The following is an 18,610-nucleotide window of genomic DNA, read 5'->3' on the forward strand; positions in this document are numbered from 1 at the left end:
GAACAGATCGAACACAGGTCTTTCTGTAAAGATGAAGTGGGTCACTCCCACGGTTTGGTGCTGGGCTGCTGCCTTACTTTTGTTTTGTTTTTGGATCCATTTGGTGTCTTTTGTAACTGTTTGTGTATCTTTTTTTTTTTCTCACTCTCAGACTATTCCTCTTTCCTTAATGATTAAACATTTTAAAGGAGTGAAGGCATGAGCTCATTTGTCTGTAGAAGCTAAAACCTCTTTTGCCCTTACAGACACCAGAACCAATATTGGTTACCAAAAAGAAGGAGAATTCTGAAGATCCAGTTCCAAAAATATCCCACTGGATTGCTTTCTCATTAATTTTAAATTGACTTTTCCCTTGAGCAGAAAGATAAATGAGGAGTCACATTCTCCTGCAGGAAAAAAGGAACTAACTGACACAGTCTGTGTTGAACCTTGATCTGAGTTCCACTGGGGAAGGCGACTGCCTGCCTCCTTGGAAGGGAAGAGGCACACTCCCGGGATTTCCTGGGTTCCCTTCCTAGGACTTGGAGGCCAGCTCACTGGTAGAAGAACAGAAGGAAGGCAAGTGAGTGAAATCATATGTCTGAATGGTGATATTTGCTGGGTTGCTCCCTAGTTTGTCTTTGAAAGGGGCCCCAGGGAGGGAATGTATTAACCTCTTGTGTGACTGTATATATAAAAGAGACTTGGTTAGGAGAGTGAGTAGAATGAGCTATGAAAGCCATCGGTAGCCTCATCTGTGCACCACAACAAAGGGAGGGGGTGCCAGCACTTAAAGAGCCCTCCTGGCATTGTGGAGCTTGTGTGGGTCAGTCCTGCTAGCCTGTGGTTGTGCTTAAAAGGAAAGGGCAGAGCCAGGCTGGCAATTGGCACCCCACCCTTTGTTTGTCTTGTGTCACTGGACAAGGGAATATCTAATGGTCATGGGAAATTTTAATACTAAACCAACTGTTCTTAAGTGCATAATTCAGAATTTTGATAAAGACTTTGCGGTGGACTATAAGACAAAACTGCAAACTTTTGGAGGAGTTCAAGCTGCCTCCCCCTCCCTGAGTTGCTAAGATCAAAGGTGTGAAGGAGATGAGAAATGAGAACAAAATTGTTTAGCTTACTGCACTGGAGGGTGCAAATAAGAAAACATGATGAGACTCATAAAATGAAAAAGGGCTTGCACTCAGATTAAAAAGAACTAAAATAAAAAATAAATCTTTGATGGATTATAAACAGGTAGAAAACCTCTGAACTATTTGATAAATGTATCTGTTTCAATTTGAATTGAGTTCTTGTGCATTGCAAATTCTTAAATTGTGATTATAGGGTTAACTTGCTCTTTTCTGTACTCTGTTAATGAAAACTCAAGGTTAATGCTGTTCTGTTGGCAGCCAGTCAAATTTTAAAATGTAATAATCTGAGAACAACAACAAAAAAAGAGAGGATACTTTAAGATTTTAAAGGCTGAAGTTTGTTATAGAAGGTTAATAGTAAATGAGACGGTGGAGAAAAAATATTAAGAAAGCTATAGGTAAAAGAGATATACTTACCAGAAGGTTTAAGTATGTAGAAAAGGTATGTGGAGATGATTTAACAAGAAAATATGTATGTTTGCTTGTTGGTTTCAAGTTTGTTACAGAAGGTTTATTTTTATAGTAACAAAGAGCTTTCATTCCTTTTGATTCTAATTCTATAAAATCTGTTAATTGATCTGCAAAAGTATTGATTAGTTTTAACTAAAAGAGGTTCTAGGGCTGGAGGTTTATTTAACTTAATGGTGCTGCCACCTGCTTTGCAAGTGCAGGGACCCGAGTTCGATCCCCAGTACCAAAAACAAAAAATAAATGAGAGATTTTATAATTCAATTGGCCAAATACATTTGAGCATATTATAGTTTCACAAATTGTCTTACAAGTTTGTGTCTGTACAATTGTTTAAAGAATATTTGTCCAATTATATTTGATTAAAATGACAACAAGGATACTAATAATTTGTTAACTTTTTATAACCTGGTTTTATAAGTTAAAATTTTGTCAAGATAATTAAATATAAATTCAGGTCTAGATAGACTCCTGTTAATAATAAAAAGAACAGCTGCTCAGAAAAATTTATTCTGGTCATTATTCTCTAATGGCCTTCTGAGAAGATATACCCCCAGTAAACATGGCTAAATATGTTGGTATAGAATGTTTACACTGGTTGTCATTAGAAGGTTAGATTCTAAATATGTTATTGTGATATGTTTATGTTACTCATTTGCAAAATAGGATTTCTGTGAAAAAATAGTTATTAAGAGGTTCTATTAAAATGTTTTGATATCTAATTAGATTAAAGGACATAAAGTTTCATACATAAAATGATGATTATTGTTAATTTTTAGATATACTAAAAATACAAAATGATATTAAACTATTAATGCTGCTTCAGGAGACAAAATATAAAGTTTATGCTGCTTAGAGATGAAAGGACTTAAAGCAGATGAGAAAATTTTTGAGATAAAAGGTATTTACAGGATCTAGATTCTTTATATGTATAAATCTTTAAATTGCCCAGAAAGACAGTAATTATTATAGGGTAAAGAGCAAGACTCAGCATTTACACAGCTAAAACTAACTCTTTCTGCTGCCCCCTGTATCAGGGATCCTAAATGTGACCCAGACTTTTAGTTTGTACCTTACTGAAATAAATCATACTGCTTTAGGGGTGCTCATTGAAATAATAGGCCCATAGAATTAGCCAGTGATATATTTAACTTAGAGTTTAGATCCAGCTGTAAAGCGATAGTTCCCTTGTTCATAAAGCCCTGACAGCTATAATAATGCTAATTGAGGAAGCTGACCAGATAACACTAGGAAAAAATAAATTGTTGGGTTTCCCAATGCCTTTTATAACTATTAAATAACAGGACATTGATGGCTCTCAAATAATAGAGTCACATAATATCAGACCCTCATCTGTGAGAATCACCACCTATATTTTGCTCCAGTTAAAACCTTAAACCCTGCTACTTTTTGCCCTCAGAACCTGGCCCTCTGACCACAATTGCCTCAGGGTCACTGACAAATTGTTCTCCAGTCATCCAGATCTGCAGAAAGACCTGCTGCCTGAGACTGATTTTGTCCTGTTCAAGGTTGGGAACTCCTTCATGGAAAATGGGATATGCTATGCTGGCTGTGCTGAGATGACTCAAGATAAAGTGGTCCAAATGGGACTGGCCAAACATAAAGCACCAGTGTTCATTGAGATTAAACCCGGGGCTGACACTGTTGGAGTCCATCAATATCCCATGCCGCTTACAGCTTGGGAAGGAATAACTCCTCACATTAGAAATTTATTGAGACAGGGATATTAAGGTGGTGCCAGTCAGCCTGGAATACTTCCTTGTTACCTGTGAAGAAACCTAATTCAAATGACTATATACCAGTTCAAGACCTTTGAGAGGTAAATAAGAGGGTAATTGACATCCACCCTACAGTGCCTAATCCTTATACTCTCTTGAGTTCATTACCTGTCTCCCGCCAATGGTATACAGTATTGGATTTGAAAAATGCTTTTTTTAAGCCTTCCTTTAGCCCCTAAAAGCCAAGCCATATTTGCTTTTGAATGGCTGGACCCAGATGAAGAGATTAATGAACAATTGACTTGGACTAGACTGCCTCAAGGATTTAAGAACTCACCACCATCTTCATTGAGGCCCTACATGAAGACCTGGGTGAGTACCACCAACAAAATCCTCATTTAACTCTGCTCCAGTATGTAGACAATCCTCTTAGTGCAGCAGAAATAGAGGAAGCTTGTCTGGGAGGAATGAAAGAACTGTTGAAAACCTAAAGGGATCTTGGATATCGAGCATCAGCTAAAAAGGCTCAAATATGCCAGCTCGAGGTAATCTACCTGGGCTACAAGCTAAAAGCAGGACAGAGGTGGCTATCAGAAGCCTGGAAAGAGACAATACTCAGAATCCCTCCTCCAGATTCTCCTCACAAGGTAAGAGAATTCCTGGGGTTGACTGGATTCTGTCATTTGTGGATACCAGGATTTGCAGAATTGGCCAATCCCTTGTATGTGGTGACTAATGACCAATAGGCCTTCCAATGGATTGAGACTTTACAAGAGTCTTTTGAAAAAATCAAGGCCGCATTGTTGGGCATACCTGCACTGGGCCTGCCAGATGTAATCAAGCCCTTCCACCTGTATGTGGATGAGAACAAAAGAATAGCTAAGGGAGTTCTGACTCAGTACCTAAGCCCATGGTGAAGGCCAATAGCCTACCTGTCAAAAAAAAAAACAAAAAAAAAACCGACCTGGTGGCATCCGCATGGCCACCCTGTTTGCAAATGATTGCAGCAGTAGCACAAATGATCAAAGATGCAGATAAACTCTACATGGGGCAGCAAATGTATGTGGTCACCCCTCATGCCATTGAAGAAATAATAAAGCAGCCTCCAGATTGATGGCTAACCAATGCCTGGTTAACCCATTACCAAGGCCGCCTCAATTGTGCCAGAGTTATTTTTCAGCCTCCAACTGCCTTGAACCCCACCTCCCTGCTGTCCGATCCAGACATGGATACTCCACTCCATGACTGCAGAGACATACTGGCCCAGGTACACGACATCCAGGCAAATTTGAGAGACCAACCATGGCCAGATGCAGAATTGACTTGGTACACCTATGAAAGTAGCTTTATGCATGGTGAACACAGGTATGCAGGGTCGATGGTGGTGTCGGAGACTGAGATAATCTGGGCTGAGCCCCTCCCTGCCGGGACCTCAGCACAATGGGCAGAACTTACAGCCCTAACCCAGGCTTTGACTTTGGGAAAAGGAAGAGAACTAAACGTTAACACAGATATGCCTTTGCCACTGCCCATGTCCATTGGGCCATATACCAGGAAAGGGGGCTATTGGCTGCAAAAGGAAAGACTATAAAAAAATAAAGAAGAAACCTTGGCTGTTAAAGGCCCTATGGTTACTTAAGAAACTTGCTATAATCCACTGCCCAGGCCATCAAAAAAGGTGATACGTCCACAGCCAGGGGCAACAATCTAGCAGATCGAGTGGCCAAGGAGGCAGCCCTCCACATCCCCGAGATTTTGGCCCTACAACTTCCTAACCCAGGAACCCTAGCTCTCCCTGAGAAGGAGAATATTCTAACTCAGATATGATGTGGGTCAAGCAGTTGCCCACAGCTCAACTGGTTAAGGGATGGAAATTAGATGATGAAACTGTTCTCCTGCCTAAGAAGCTGGGGGACACTTGCTTTTGAATCTTCACTGATCCATCCACATGAGAGAGAGAGAGAAAAATGCAAGAACTGATCCAGTGGCCCCAAGTCAAAATAAGGAATATTTCCACTAAGGTCAAATAACTCTCCTCATCCTGCAGAGTCTGCAAAATGACCAATGAGATGCATGCCAAAGGCAACCTGGGCCACCGCCTGAGAGGAAACAGACCTAGAACCTACTGGGAGATAGATTTTACAGAGGTATAACCTGGGAGATATGGTTAAAGCGACTGATAGAAGACATCCTCCCTAGGTATGGATTCCTGGTGGCTTTAGAATCTGATAATGGGCTGGCTTTCATCTCTAAGGAGTTACCAGAAAAACCAGCAAAATTGGAATTGGCATCATAGCTACAGGATTAAAGCACAAGGACCATCCCCAGCCCTAGGTTCTGAGACGCCCCCATTCAGCAGGGAGTAGCCTAATGAAGACAGTGTCCCTGTTCCCAAGATTGGCTCCCTTAAGGCTCTTGAGAAGGGGGTAATGTATAGACCAAGTTACTCCATTTTAAGATAGAAGGCCATGTTGTGTCAAGCCTGACTCCTGGATGAGCTCAGGCGATAGAAATTTGCTTAGCCTAGATAAAAACAAACAAACAAACAAACAAAAAAAAACAAACAGAGCCAGATGGGTGGGTAAGAAAACCATAACCTTGTAGGAGAGGAGAAAAACAGGATGTTCTGTAAATAAGAGAAACACACCACATCCTGCACGCAAAACAAAGTATAGTGACCTCCTGCTGAACTCTCCCCCCCACAGACCTAAAGTTTTTTCCCGCTCTTGCTAAGGCTCCAGCAACATCCAATAGAAATACAAGATAGAGAATAGCACCAATGCAAGCCTCCCAAACCCTATAAAAAAAAAGGGCTTTAGAAGAGGGTCAGGGCTCTTGGTACGGAACCACTGCATTGGTGAGATCTGAGAGTCCAGGCTTGAGCTTGCAATAAACTCCTTATGTAATTACATTGTACTCGACTCCTTAGTGATCTTTGGGGACTTTGTGATCTGGGTACAACAAGAGCATGCCCTTTTTTGAGGGGGGCATAAATAGTATTTCCTTTAAAATCTTCTACTTGCTTATATAAAAAGTCTGACACAGATTGAAAAAATTTAAGTCATGCAAAGAAGACCTAAAGATGGGCTTTTTGAGAATTATTCAAGATTTTTAACATAACTCTGACAAATATTTATAAATTGGACAATATGAATAGATGGAAAATTTCAGCAGAGAGATGAAATGATTTAAAAGTACCAAATGATTCTTTGATGGTACATCTTGAAAGGTAAAACAAAAACAAACTACAGAGATGAAATATTTATTTGAATTATGATATACTGGATCCAGACAGTGAACTTGAAGACAGGCCATTAATAGTTTTCTACAATGAAAAAGAAAAAAATAGAGTAAAATATATAAGATTTGTGGTACAGTATATTGGTCTAGTATACAAGAGAGATTATAGGGCCACAGTTATATTTGAGACAATGACTGAGCATTTTCTAATACTGATGAAAGACATCAGTTCACCATTATAAGAAACTCAGGGAACTCTGAACAACAAAACAAAGATTTCCCCAACTTAGAATAAATTGTGGCAGGGAGCACATGGTGGAACAAAGCAACTTACCTTGTGGAAGATGGGAGGCAGAGAGAGAGGAAGGACCCAGGGACAAGATATACCCTTCCATTCAGGCCCTTGGTGAGTCCCATCCTTCAATTCAGCATCATTTCTTAAAGTTTCAACCACCTCCTCGTAATGCCTTCAAATTATGAATTCATCAATGGATTAACCCAAAAATGAGGTGAGAACCCTCAGGATTTAAATACCTTCCCTAAAATTCTATCTCTGAACACTGCTGCACTGGGGCTAAACCTTCAAGCCATGAGTCCTTGAGGACATTTCAGATACAAACCATAACATTCTCCAGGGATAGTTGAAATACCCAAATTATCTCATTTTTGGCAGAATGCAGGATAAAGAGAAGACAGCAACAGAAAAAGGAAAGAAAGAAACAGCAAAACTGTATATAAATTCTTAAAGGAAAATTTTGGGTTAGTATGCTGATTTGGAATAGCTGAAGTCACTTGTAAAAGGGAGCCCACTGTTTCTTGCAAGCTCTTTCTGTGGTACTATGCAGGCATTTAAGAGAAAGACTGAGGACATGGTAGGGGATTGAGAAAGTACTTCTATTAGATTCAGGCATAAAGGAAATTGTGGGACCCTAACCACTATGTAACCTCTAGTTAGCCAGCATATAGAAGCACACATTTCTTTCTACCCAGCTCCAAGAAGATTAAAACAGAGTGCATGGAAGCCTGGTATAGGTAAACAAGATAGTGATTCAAGGCCTCATTAGAACAGAACAGCCTGAGGTCTGGAGATGAAAGACCAAGTGCACTGTATAGCTGACTTCTTTAGATAGCAGGAAACAGACCCCCTGACCCTTGGCCCACATGCTGTGCTTGAAATCCTCTTCCCTTGCCTTTAAAAAACTGTGCTAACCCCTGTGCTGGGCCTCTCTAAGCTGCCCAGTTCTGAGAGTGCTATCTGGCCAGACTAATAAAGGTCTATTTACCAACAAGCCTGGTGTGTTCCTTCCTGGGTGACTCTCGCTGCTAGTTGAGCTCCTGGAGCCTTGCTGAGCTATTGGCCCCAGCATCTTGGAGGCCCTTTGGGCTGTTCAAGGCTTCTGGAAGTAAGGCCCTGGGTCTTGTATTTAGAGTTATCCTTGGGCTATAGGACTTAGCATCGTGAAGGCCCTTTCTGTTGTTCACACTCCTCAGAGAGGAAGTGAGACTTTAGGTCTTATATATTGGAGTCCCCAGCGAGATAGCCTGAGTGGGAACTGTAAATCTGGCCGAGACCTCTCTGTAGCAGATCTGGCAGGAGATTTTCAAACATAGACCTGAAAAGCCTCCAGAGGTGAGCTTTGGACTGGTTACAACTGTCTGTTTGTCAGGATCGAGGTAGCTGATGAGCTGGGAAGCCTTCTCTGACCCCAGCCCTGATGAGGATTTCCAGGTAGAATCAAAGTTTTTTTGTGGCACCTGTTTGTCTTGTCTGTGTCCTGTCTGTTGAGTGTTAACTTTGCATTCATTCCTAGGGACAAGATAGGTGGATCCAGTTCCAAGAACACCCCACTAGATTGCTTTCTCACTAATTTTAAATTTTTTTCCCACCTGAGCAAAAGGACGAATATGGAGTTAAATTCTCTCATGGAAAGCTTCACTCCCTTTATCAATTGGAGGGGACAACCAAGGGCTCCTTTGAGCCAGGCCTCTGTTGGGCTGTATGGGGAAAAGTCACCAGGTACAACAGCCACCCTGACCAATTTCCTTATATAAATATTTGAGTCCATGCTTGTAAAGAGCATCCAGCTGTGTTGTCTGGGAAGGAAAGGGATAACTGACACAGCCCATATTGGGCCTCAGCCAGAGTCCTGCTGGAGGTAGCAACTGTCCACCTCCTTGGAAGGGAAGAGGCATGCCCCAGGATTTTCTGGGTTCCCTTTCTAGAACTCAGAGGCCAGCTTTCCAGTAGCAGAACAGAAACAAGGCAAGTGAGTGAAATCATCTGTCTGAGTGGTGAGATACCCTGGGTTGCTCCCTAGTTTGTCTTTGGAAGGGGCCCCAGAGAGGGAATGTGTTAATTTCTTGTGTGACCATGTGTGTATGAAAGAGATTTGGTCAGGAGAGTGAGTGGAACAACCTACAAAAGCCATCAGTAGCCTCATCTGTGCACAAAAACAAAGGGAGGGGGCTCTTGCGCTTAAAGAGCCCTCACAGCTTGTGTGGGTTAGTCCTGCGAGTCTGTGGCCATGCTTAGAAAGGACAAAATGGAGACTCTTGTGATGAAAAATTCTCCTTTAGTCTGAGAGGGCCTGAAAGAGCTGGAAAGCTCAGAGCCAGGCTGATGAGTGAATGAGGCCATTTTCTGAAACAGCACCCCACATTTTGTTTGTCTTGCATCACTGGACAAGGGACTATCTAGCGGTTGTGGGGAATGCTAATACTAAATCAACTGTTCTTAGGTGCATAATTCAGAGTTTTGATAAAGATTTTATGGGGGACTATGAGATAAAACTGCAACCAAAGATGCTTAAGAAACGTGAGTTATCATGGTCTCAGCTAAGCCAGACTTGGCCCCCATGGGGGGAAAAAACTTTAGACAAAAGGAAAGTTATCTGTCTTTGTTTTGTTTACCTAAGACTTTGACAACTTGGAGCCTTGTGTGCTCTAGGAGCTGCTTAAGCTTCTGCCCCGCAGTAATCAGCTGCTAGTGAGAACTATTTAGTTTTGGTCTTAGAACAATTGCTTGCCAAATCTGCTGTTTTCCCGTGGTGAACTTGCCTCTCTCAGAAAATGTGACATTGTTGCAGGCAAATACCAGTGTTTCCCCTTTGGAGGAGGTGCCGCCCCCTCCCTGAATTGCTAAGGTGTGGAGGAGGTGGGGGGCAAAACCAAGATTGTTTAGCTTTACTGCACTGCAGGGTGCAGATGGGAAAACATGATGGGACTCAGAGAAGATAAAATAGGGCTTGCACTCAGATTAGAAAGAATTAAAATAAAAAAATAAATCTCTAATGGATTAAAATCAGGTAGGAAAACTCTGAAAGACAAAATAGAAAGAAAAAACACTGCAATTGTGTTTTACCAGACATCAAGAGATTTTTAAAAGAAAAAACAAGTTAGACATTTTAACTATTTGATAAATGTATCTTTGTTTCAATTAAATTAAGTTTAATTGGTGTGCTTAAAACACTTTTTTGTGCATTGCAAATTCTTAAATTATGATTATAGGGTTAACTTGCTCTTTTCTGTACTTTGTTGATAAAAACTCAAGGTTAATACTGTTCTATAGGTAGCCAGTCAAATTTTAAGATGTAACAATTTGAAAACAGGAAAAAAAAGAACACTTTAAGATTTTAACAGCTGAAGTTTGATATAAAAGGTTAGTAGTAAATGAGACAGAGGAAAATATTTAAAAAGCTATGGCTAAAAGAGACACACTTTTGATATAAAAAGATTTTGTATGTTTGTCTTGTTAAAAAGAGATAAAGAAAGATATATAAGACCAGAAGGCCTAAGTATGTAGAAAAAGTGTATGAAAATTCTTTATGTATATTTGCTTTTTGGTTTCAAGTTTGTTACAAAAGGTTTACTTTTACAGTAACAAAGAGCTTTCATTCCTTTTGATTCTAATTCTATGAAAGATCTGTTAATTGACCTGCCAAAGTTTTGACTAGTCTTAACTCTAAGAGGTTTTAGGGCTGGGGATTTATTGAGCTCAGTGGTGCTACCATCTGCCTTGCAAGCACAAGGACCCAAGTTCAATCCCCAGTACCAAAAACAAAGAAAAATAAGAGAGATTTTATAATTCAATTGGCCAAAGACATTTGAGCATATTATAGTTTCACAAATTATCTTATAAGTTTGTGTCTGTCCAATTGTTTGAAATTTTGTCCAATTATATTTTGATTAAAATGATATCAAGGATACTAATAATTTGTTAGTTTGTATAACCTGTTTTTTTAAGTTAAAATTTTGTCAAGATAATTAAGTATAAACTCAGGTCTAGATAGACTCCTATTAATAGTAAAAAGGACAGCTGCTCAAAAAAATTTTTTTATTCTGGTCTTTATTCATAATGGCCTTCTGAGAAGATATACCCCCAATAAATATGGCTGAATATGTTGTAGAATGTTTACATTGGTTATCATCAAAGGGTTAGATTCTAAATGTTATGATATGTTTATAATAGTCATTTTCAAAATATGACATTTTCTGTGAAAAAAGTTATAGAAAGATTTTATTAAAAATGCTTTTGATAACTACTTAGATAAAGGTTATGAAGTTTCATACATAAAATTATGATTATTGTTAATTTTTGGATGTACTAAATAAATAAAAACTTCACAGGGTATTAAGAACTATTAATGCTGCTTCAGGAGGCAGGATATAAAGCTTATGCTGTTTGGAGATAAAAGGACTTAAAGCAGATGAGAGAATTTTTGAGATAAAAGGTTTGTACAGGATCTAGATTCTCTCTATATATGAATCTTTAAAGGGCCCAAAAAGACAGTAATTATTATAGGGTAAAGAGCAAGAGTCAGCATTTAAACAGCTAAAACTAACTCTCTCTGCTGCCCCTGTATCAGGGATCCTAAATGTGACCCAGCCTTTTAGTTTGACCTGACTAAAAAAAATCATACTGCTTTAAGGGTGCTCACTCAAGGAGTAGGCCCATGGAATCAGCCAGTAGCATATTTAACTTAGAGTTTACATCCAGCTGTGAAGGGATACCTCCCTTGTTTATGAACCCTGGAAGCTGCAGGAAGCTGACCAAGTAACATTAGGAAAAAATAATTTGTTCAGTTTCCCCATACCTTTTAGAACTATTGAATTACAAGACATTGATGGTTCTCAAATAGAGTCACATAATATCAGGCCCTCATCTGTGAGAATTTCCGGCTACATTTTGCTCCAATTAAAACCTTAAACCCTGCTACATTTTGCTCTCAGAACCTGGCTCCCTGAGTATGACTGCCTCAGGGTCACTGATGAAATGTTCTCCAGTCATCCAGATCTGCAAAAAGACCCACTGCCTGAGGCTGATTTTTTCCTGTTCAAAGATGAGAGCAGCTTCATGGAAAATGGGGTATGCTATGCTGGCTATGCAGAGATGACTCAAGATGAAGTGGTCCAAGCAGGACCCCTCCCCACTGGATAGTCAGCTCAGTGAGCAGAGCTATGGGCACTCATACAGGCTCTCCAACAGACAAAAGAAAAGAGGGTAAATGCTTATACAGATTCTTGTTTGCCACTTGGTATATCTATGGCACAGTCTATACAAGTGTGGTCTTCTCACAGCAGAGGACAAACATTAAAAATAAACAGAATATAATATAGTTATTTGAGGCAATGTGGAAATCTGACAAAATAGCTATAATAATTCAAGAAAAAAAGATGCAATAACAAATGACAAAGCTAAGGTAGACATATAAGCCAAAAGGGCAATTAAACAGAAACTTTAGATGATTATGCCCACCCCCATAAAAGTTATAAATATGTGTTAGTATGGGTTTATACTTTTCTGGATGGCCTGAGGCCTTCCCTATAAAAACAAAGAGGGCTTCAGAGATATGCAAGATTTTATTAAAAAAAAATTCCAAGGTTTGGTCTGCTTCGCTCCATAGGCAATGACAATGGGCCAGCATTTTTAACACAGGTTGTACAAGATCTAGCTAAACTGTTACACTGCTTATTGACCTCACAGTTCTTATAAGGTTAAAAAAAATGATAAATTGTACCATTAAGGTAAATATTGTCAGATAACACCAGATTATGAGTTCATGCTCCTTGGAGTGGAAGTGAGACTTTAGGTCTTACAAAATAATTGGCAGTTGCCACAGGATGGCCATAAAGCTCAATTCTTAGACAAGATCTTTAAGTCAATGAAGGAGTGGCAGCAAACACTGACCTCATGGGGCCAGGCAAAAATCCATTGGTCAGTTAAAAGTTCTTGCATTTAATTCACAGTGGGGGAGAATCCATTGCTAAGGAAGGAAGAGTGAAATACAATCTGTCTTTTGAGAGGGGGCAGTGAGTTTCTTGTACAAGATCCATGTACTCAAGCAAAGATCCACAGCTGAAAAGGAAGATGGTAGAATAGCTCTCCTCTCCCAGGGGAAGGGCAGAAAGCCATCTTTGATCTAGACTGATACCAAGTGTGTTACCACCATCAGGAGGGCAGTCAACTGTCTCACAAGAATAACCTTGGGTGTAAGGCAAATGTGGTTGCCACAGGAAGGAAAAGCAGGACCTCTGAGAATGGCATTCTATACAACACTGGCACAGAGGACCTGACTAATACATATGTGGTTCTGGCTTTCAGAGATGCCTGAGGGCAGAGGGGGAGGCAGGAGAACTGAGGAAAAGTGCTCCTGCCTGAGCACCCACCTGAGGACAAGGCAACAAAGCATTTGAAGCCTCTGATGTACTGAAATTATACACACATGCACACATAAAAGTTTGCAGTGAGGCAGTGAGAGACACTTTCAGCTTGAAGTGGGACTTGGAACTCAATTGGATTTCAAAAGGATATGTTACCCAATTGTTAAAGTTATTCACTTTTTTTCATCACCTACATCAATATTTCAAATCATCATTTTGTTTCCTGCCTAGTGTTTCACACCTGGGACAATGCCCACCAGTGATATTCAGGTTGGTGAGGGATAAACAGAGAGTGTAGGGAGGGATTAAATCAGACCTCTGGGACCTCAGTTGAATTAACAGGTGAAATTATTTATGAGAGAATTTTTTTAAAAAGTTGAGAATCTGGAATGAAAAGTAATTCATTTAAAGTAGTCTGTATTTTTCTATGGAAAGGCTCAAGGCCCAAGAGTACCCTGTATCTGAGCTTACAACTCTATGGGTTGTGATTTGTAGGACTGAGCACAGCACCGAACATCATACTGCTGTGTGCAGGATGTGGGATCATGGGCAAATATGAGTTTTTATTATCTCAACTTTCTCTGTTATAAATGAGGATTGTGATGACATTTATTTCAAAGAACTGATATACTCATAGTGAGTGCTGCTCAATGTACATTAGCTATTATAAAAATCACTAAGAGGTAATGATATTTGGAATCATTCTTGAAGTTAGACTGATAAGGAGATGGAAGCCAAGGTTGTTACAGAGACTGCATTGATCTGTTGACTAAAGCTGAAGGATGATTGAGGGCAAGGTAAAGAATCACTCCATACTCCACTCTAGGGGCTGGCAGAGTGATGGGACCCCCAGGGCTCCAGATTGCTTGTGATTTTATTTGTAACAGCAAACCCAATGGTGCTAGTCAACTAGTTTTTTAACTGAAGTTGGAAATCCAGAGAATCATATGAAATTGGTACTTAAAAAAAATCTAGAGCCACCCCCCAAAGATGACTGTGAGGTGTGAATCTGCAACGTCTGTGTGGGGTTAGAGAGGCTGTGCTGCTGTATAACTCATGATTACCTTCAGTGCCTTGCACCTTTTAACCAGTTGGATGAATGGATTCTTAAGAAAAGAGTTTTCTAAGAGATGTATATACCAACACTGATTGGTTCTATAACTTCAAACTTATAAAAGTGTTTGGAGTAAAGGATTTTAGAGTGTTAAAACTCTACTAGATTTAACAACTTAGGATTTAGAGATGCAAAAAGAAAGGTAAGCAAACATTATGAACATACAGGGGCTGAGGCCTGGAAAGTATTGTTCAAAGAAGTGGTAGTGTTGTTAGCCAGCTTATGGTTCTTCAGTCTCACAATATAGGCAATAAACTGGTTTTTGTCTTAAATGTTGTTCTAACCCAACAAAGCAGCTTTAAAATATTTACCTGCCCATATTCTATACTGCATCCTCTTCTCTTATTAGGACTGCCTGAAAGACAAAAGTGCCTCCATATTGTCCTGAAACTGAACTTTAGCTGTGCAACCCTTCACTCCAGGCTGTTAACCACATGTTCTGTTTCTGTAACCTCACTTGCTCACATTCTGTAGACTAGGTCAAAAAGCTTCAAGGTTAACTGTAGAGCCTTGTATGAAATAGACCAGCCAAATGTCCAAATGCACCACCTGAAGATGAAATGAGAAAAACAAGCCCAAGGTCACATGTGTGTAACAAGCCAAAGGTTGCATGCTTGTTCAGCTCTATAGAAACCCTGCTTTTTCATAATTCAGGGCTCCACACCCTTTGAGAGTGGAATCCAAGCACATGAATAAACTTCTCCTAGGCCTCTGTATTTTCTGTCTCCATGCCATTTATTCTCATTTGGTCTAACATTTTTGGAGGCCCCAGTGAGATAACTGGATCTTGGAGACAGACTGAGGGTGACTTGCCTTGCCCCTGGGCTGACCAAGGGTCAAGCTAGGCTCAGGGAGACCACCCTGACATCTTGTTCAGGGCCCTGAGAGCTTGCCTCTGGCAGAGGGGGGTCTGAGGAGGCCCTCAAAAGTCTGGGAGAAGTTTATCAGGAAGGCTCTTCTGGTGGTAAGAATCTTATGATTCTCAGGAAAAGGATCCTTTGGTGGATAGGAGGAAATTTGGACACGATGGACATTTCCCTATTCAGGGCCTTTCTACAATGGCAGAAGGTCCTCTGATCTGTTTATCCCTTTGGTCACGAGGGACTTACCTGGTGGAAATTGTTAGGGAATCGATCATGTTAAAGTATGCTGTGATGCCGCCATCACAGGCTGCATTTTCCTGGTGCTTCTTGGCTCTTAGAATGATTTCATGCTCTTATCTTTAGTTTCCCTTCCACCAAGGCCACAGCAAGACAGAGAAGTTGAAACCTGTTTCTGCAGGGCTGGACTCATAAAAGACAACCTGGCCTGTGATAGGTTAAAAATAGCCCACTCCTCACGAATAAGCAATAGCCCAGCCCCAAACCAAGAAAAAGACCTTCCTTTCTTTGTTCTCTTCTTCTTCTTCTGCTCCTTCTCCCTCTCTGCTCCTGCTTCCTGAATAAAGTCTCCTGTCAGACCTCTTGGTGTGTGTATGGTTTAATTGTTGAGTGTCACTATTCCCTTTCAGAAATATTTGTCTCTTTGTGTTGTTTTGTTTGTCTGCTTGCTGTGTGTGCCACTTGCCTTTATAGGAAGACAGATCCAATGTCCAATTATGGGAGCTGGCAAATCTAAGCCTAATAATCATTTTAAATGTGTTATTTTACTTCCATTCTGCTGTCTTTCTGTGTGTCACTTACTGAATCCTTCTGTAACATTTGGTGCATTGGCTGGGAAGGGGGTGGCTAACTGATACAGCCCGTGCTGGACCTCGACCAAGTCCTGCCAGAGGGAGCAGCTGTCTGCCTCCTCAGAACAGAAGAGGGATTTCCTGGGTTCCCTTTCTAGGACTCAGAGGATAGCTCACTGGCAGTGGATCTCTGGAACCTGGAACAGAGACAGCAGAAGGAAGGTGAATGAATGAAATCATCTGTCTGAATGGTGAGATCCCCTGGGCTGCTCCCTAGTTTGTTTTGCTTTGCTTTGGTTCTTAACTGAACATTTGGGCAGATTACAGATTGGAGGCCTGTTTAACTTCCTCTCTCTGCCACTTGCAAGGATTTATATTCTCAATTTGGGCAAAATATAGAGTGCAGGACTAATCACGCCCACTCTTTGCCATTTGTGAGGGTTTTGTTTGTATACTCTCAATTTGTTATTATGCTTTGTATTGTACTTTGTAAAGGGGCCCCAGGGAGGGAATATTTTAACTTCTTGTGTGAGTTTGTGTGTGAAAGAGACTTGGTTAGGAGAGTGAGTGGAATAAGCTATGAAAGCTATTAGTAGCCTCATCTGTGCACTGAAACAAAGGGATGCGGGGCTTGCATTTAAAGAGCCCTCCTGGCGTTGTGGAGCTTGTGTGCATCAATCCTGAGAGTCTTTGGCCATGATTATAAAGGACAAAATGGAGACTTATGTGATGAAAAACTCTCCTTAGTCCAAGTGGGTCTGAAAGAGCTGGGAAGCTCACAGCCAGGTTGAAGAGCAAGTGAGGCCATCTTCTGCAACAGTACCACACCCTTTGATTGTCTTGCCTCACTGGACAAGGAAATTTCTAGTGGTCATGGGGAGCACTAATACTAAGCCAACTGTTCTTAATTGCATGATTCAGAATTTTGATAAAGGTTTTGTTGGGGTGGGGGCATTGGGATAAAACTGCAACCAAAGATGCTTAAAAAACTTTGTGAGTTGTCATGGCCTCAGCTAAGCCAGACTTGGCCCCAAGAAAAATAACTCTAGACAAAAAAGTTATCTGCTTTTTTTAACTGAGACTTTGACAACTTGGAGCCTTGTGGGCTCTGTTTTGGGCCTGAACAATCCAGCATGGGAGCTACTCAGCTTTTGCTCTGTGGCAAGCAGCTGCTGATGAGAATGGTTTAGTTTTGGTCTTAGAAGAACTGCTTGCCAAATCTGCTGTTTTTCACATGGCAGAGTTACCTCTCAGAAAATGTGACATAGTCACAGGCAAATCCCAGTGCTTCCCATTTGGAGGAGGTGGAGCTGTCTCCTCCTCCACTTGAGTTGCTAAGATCACAGATGTGGAGGAGGTGGGGCCAAAAACAGAATTGCTTGGCTTTACTGCACTGGAGCGTGCAGATGGGAAACCATGGTTGGTCTCAGAGAGAATGGAACAGTGCTTGCATTCAAATTAGAAAGAACTAAAATGAAAAAATAAATCTTTGATGGATTAATAGCAGCTAGGAAAGTTCTGAAAAGAATATAGCGAGAGAGAGAGAGAGAGAGAGAGAGAGAGAGAGAGAGAGAACTGCAGGCTTTAAGAGCCCCAAGGCCAGCGCTATGTTATCAGCCTGATGCTTCCTACAAAGGTCTGGAATCCAAAACAAAGCCAGAGAAACTACAACTGCTCTCTACCAGATATCAAGAGATTTTACAAGGGAAATAAAGTTAGAAATTTTAACTATTTGATAAATTTACTTACTCAGGATGGCCTGAGGCCCTCCCTATGAAAACAGAGAAGACTTCAGAGGTATGCAAGATTTTATTAAAGGAGATAATTTCAAGGTTTGGCCTGCCTCTCTCCATAGGCAGTGACAATGGGCCAGCATTTGTAGCAGAGGTAGTACAAGATCTAGATAAACTGTTATATGTAAAATGGTACTTACATACTGCTTATCAGCCTCATAGTTCTGGTAATGTTGAAAGAATGAATAATACCATTAAGGGAGTACTAATTAAATATTGTCAGACAACACCAGGGTTATGGGTCAGTCTGCTCCCTTTGTCCTTCCTTAAAATAAGAAATACTCCAAGTCATGCTGGGTTGTCCCCATATGAGGCCTTGTTTGGAAGGCTACCCTGTGTCTTAAGAGACTTTACATGAAATTTTTCTCAACTGGGCTCATCCATAATGGAATTAAAGCTGTTAAAAATGGGCAAAGTGTTACAAAATATTCTAGGGAAAATTAGAAATAAAGAGGATCTTCCTGTGCAAACTCCTGCCATCTGATAAAACCAGGGGACCAAATTTATGTTAAAAATTAGAAAAAAAAACCCTTTGCCACCTATATAAAAAAGACCATATAGTACTTATACTATATAAGTATATTACTATAGTACTTATAGTTACTCCCACAGCTGTCAAGGTGACCGAAGTCGAACCGTGGTTTCACCACTCTAGAGTGAAGTGACTGAGAACTCCACAGACTGTACTTCCAGGATTTAGTGCACTCAAGGCCCTGCTCTCACCACACTGGGAGCTGGTGAGTCCATGCATGGCTGAAGAATGAGGACTGCAGTCAAGATATTATGGACTCCTTTATTGTGTC

At 40.5% G+C, this 18,610-nt stretch overlaps 1 protein-coding gene across 7 annotated transcripts in view; it reads left to right on the top strand.

Annotated features, from left to right (window-relative positions):
• The first annotated feature begins 218 nt into the window (after window positions 1-218).
• Window positions 219-18,610, top strand: part of LOC104865731 (NXPE family member 2) — a 63,114-nt gene continuing 44,722 nt past the window's right edge. Inside the window, exons 1-3 of one of the 7 annotated variants that reach the window (XM_010629411.3) lie at window positions 219-562; window positions 3,010-3,975; window positions 5,376-5,527. The gene's annotated coding sequence lies outside the window, so the exon portion shown is untranslated. Of the gene's footprint in view, window positions 563-3,009; window positions 5,528-18,610 lie in introns of all 7 variants that reach the window. The other 6 variants (XM_010629410.3, XM_010629413.3, XM_010629412.3 and 3 more) reach the window with 6 other exon arrangements.

The sequence above is a fragment of the Fukomys damarensis genome, unplaced genomic scaffold (genome assembly GCF_012274545.1).
Source record: "Fukomys damarensis isolate Sample0158 unplaced genomic scaffold, DMR_v1.0_HiC HiC_scaffold_16, whole genome shotgun sequence".
Lineage (NCBI taxonomy): Eukaryota > Metazoa > Chordata > Mammalia > Rodentia > Bathyergidae > Fukomys > Fukomys damarensis.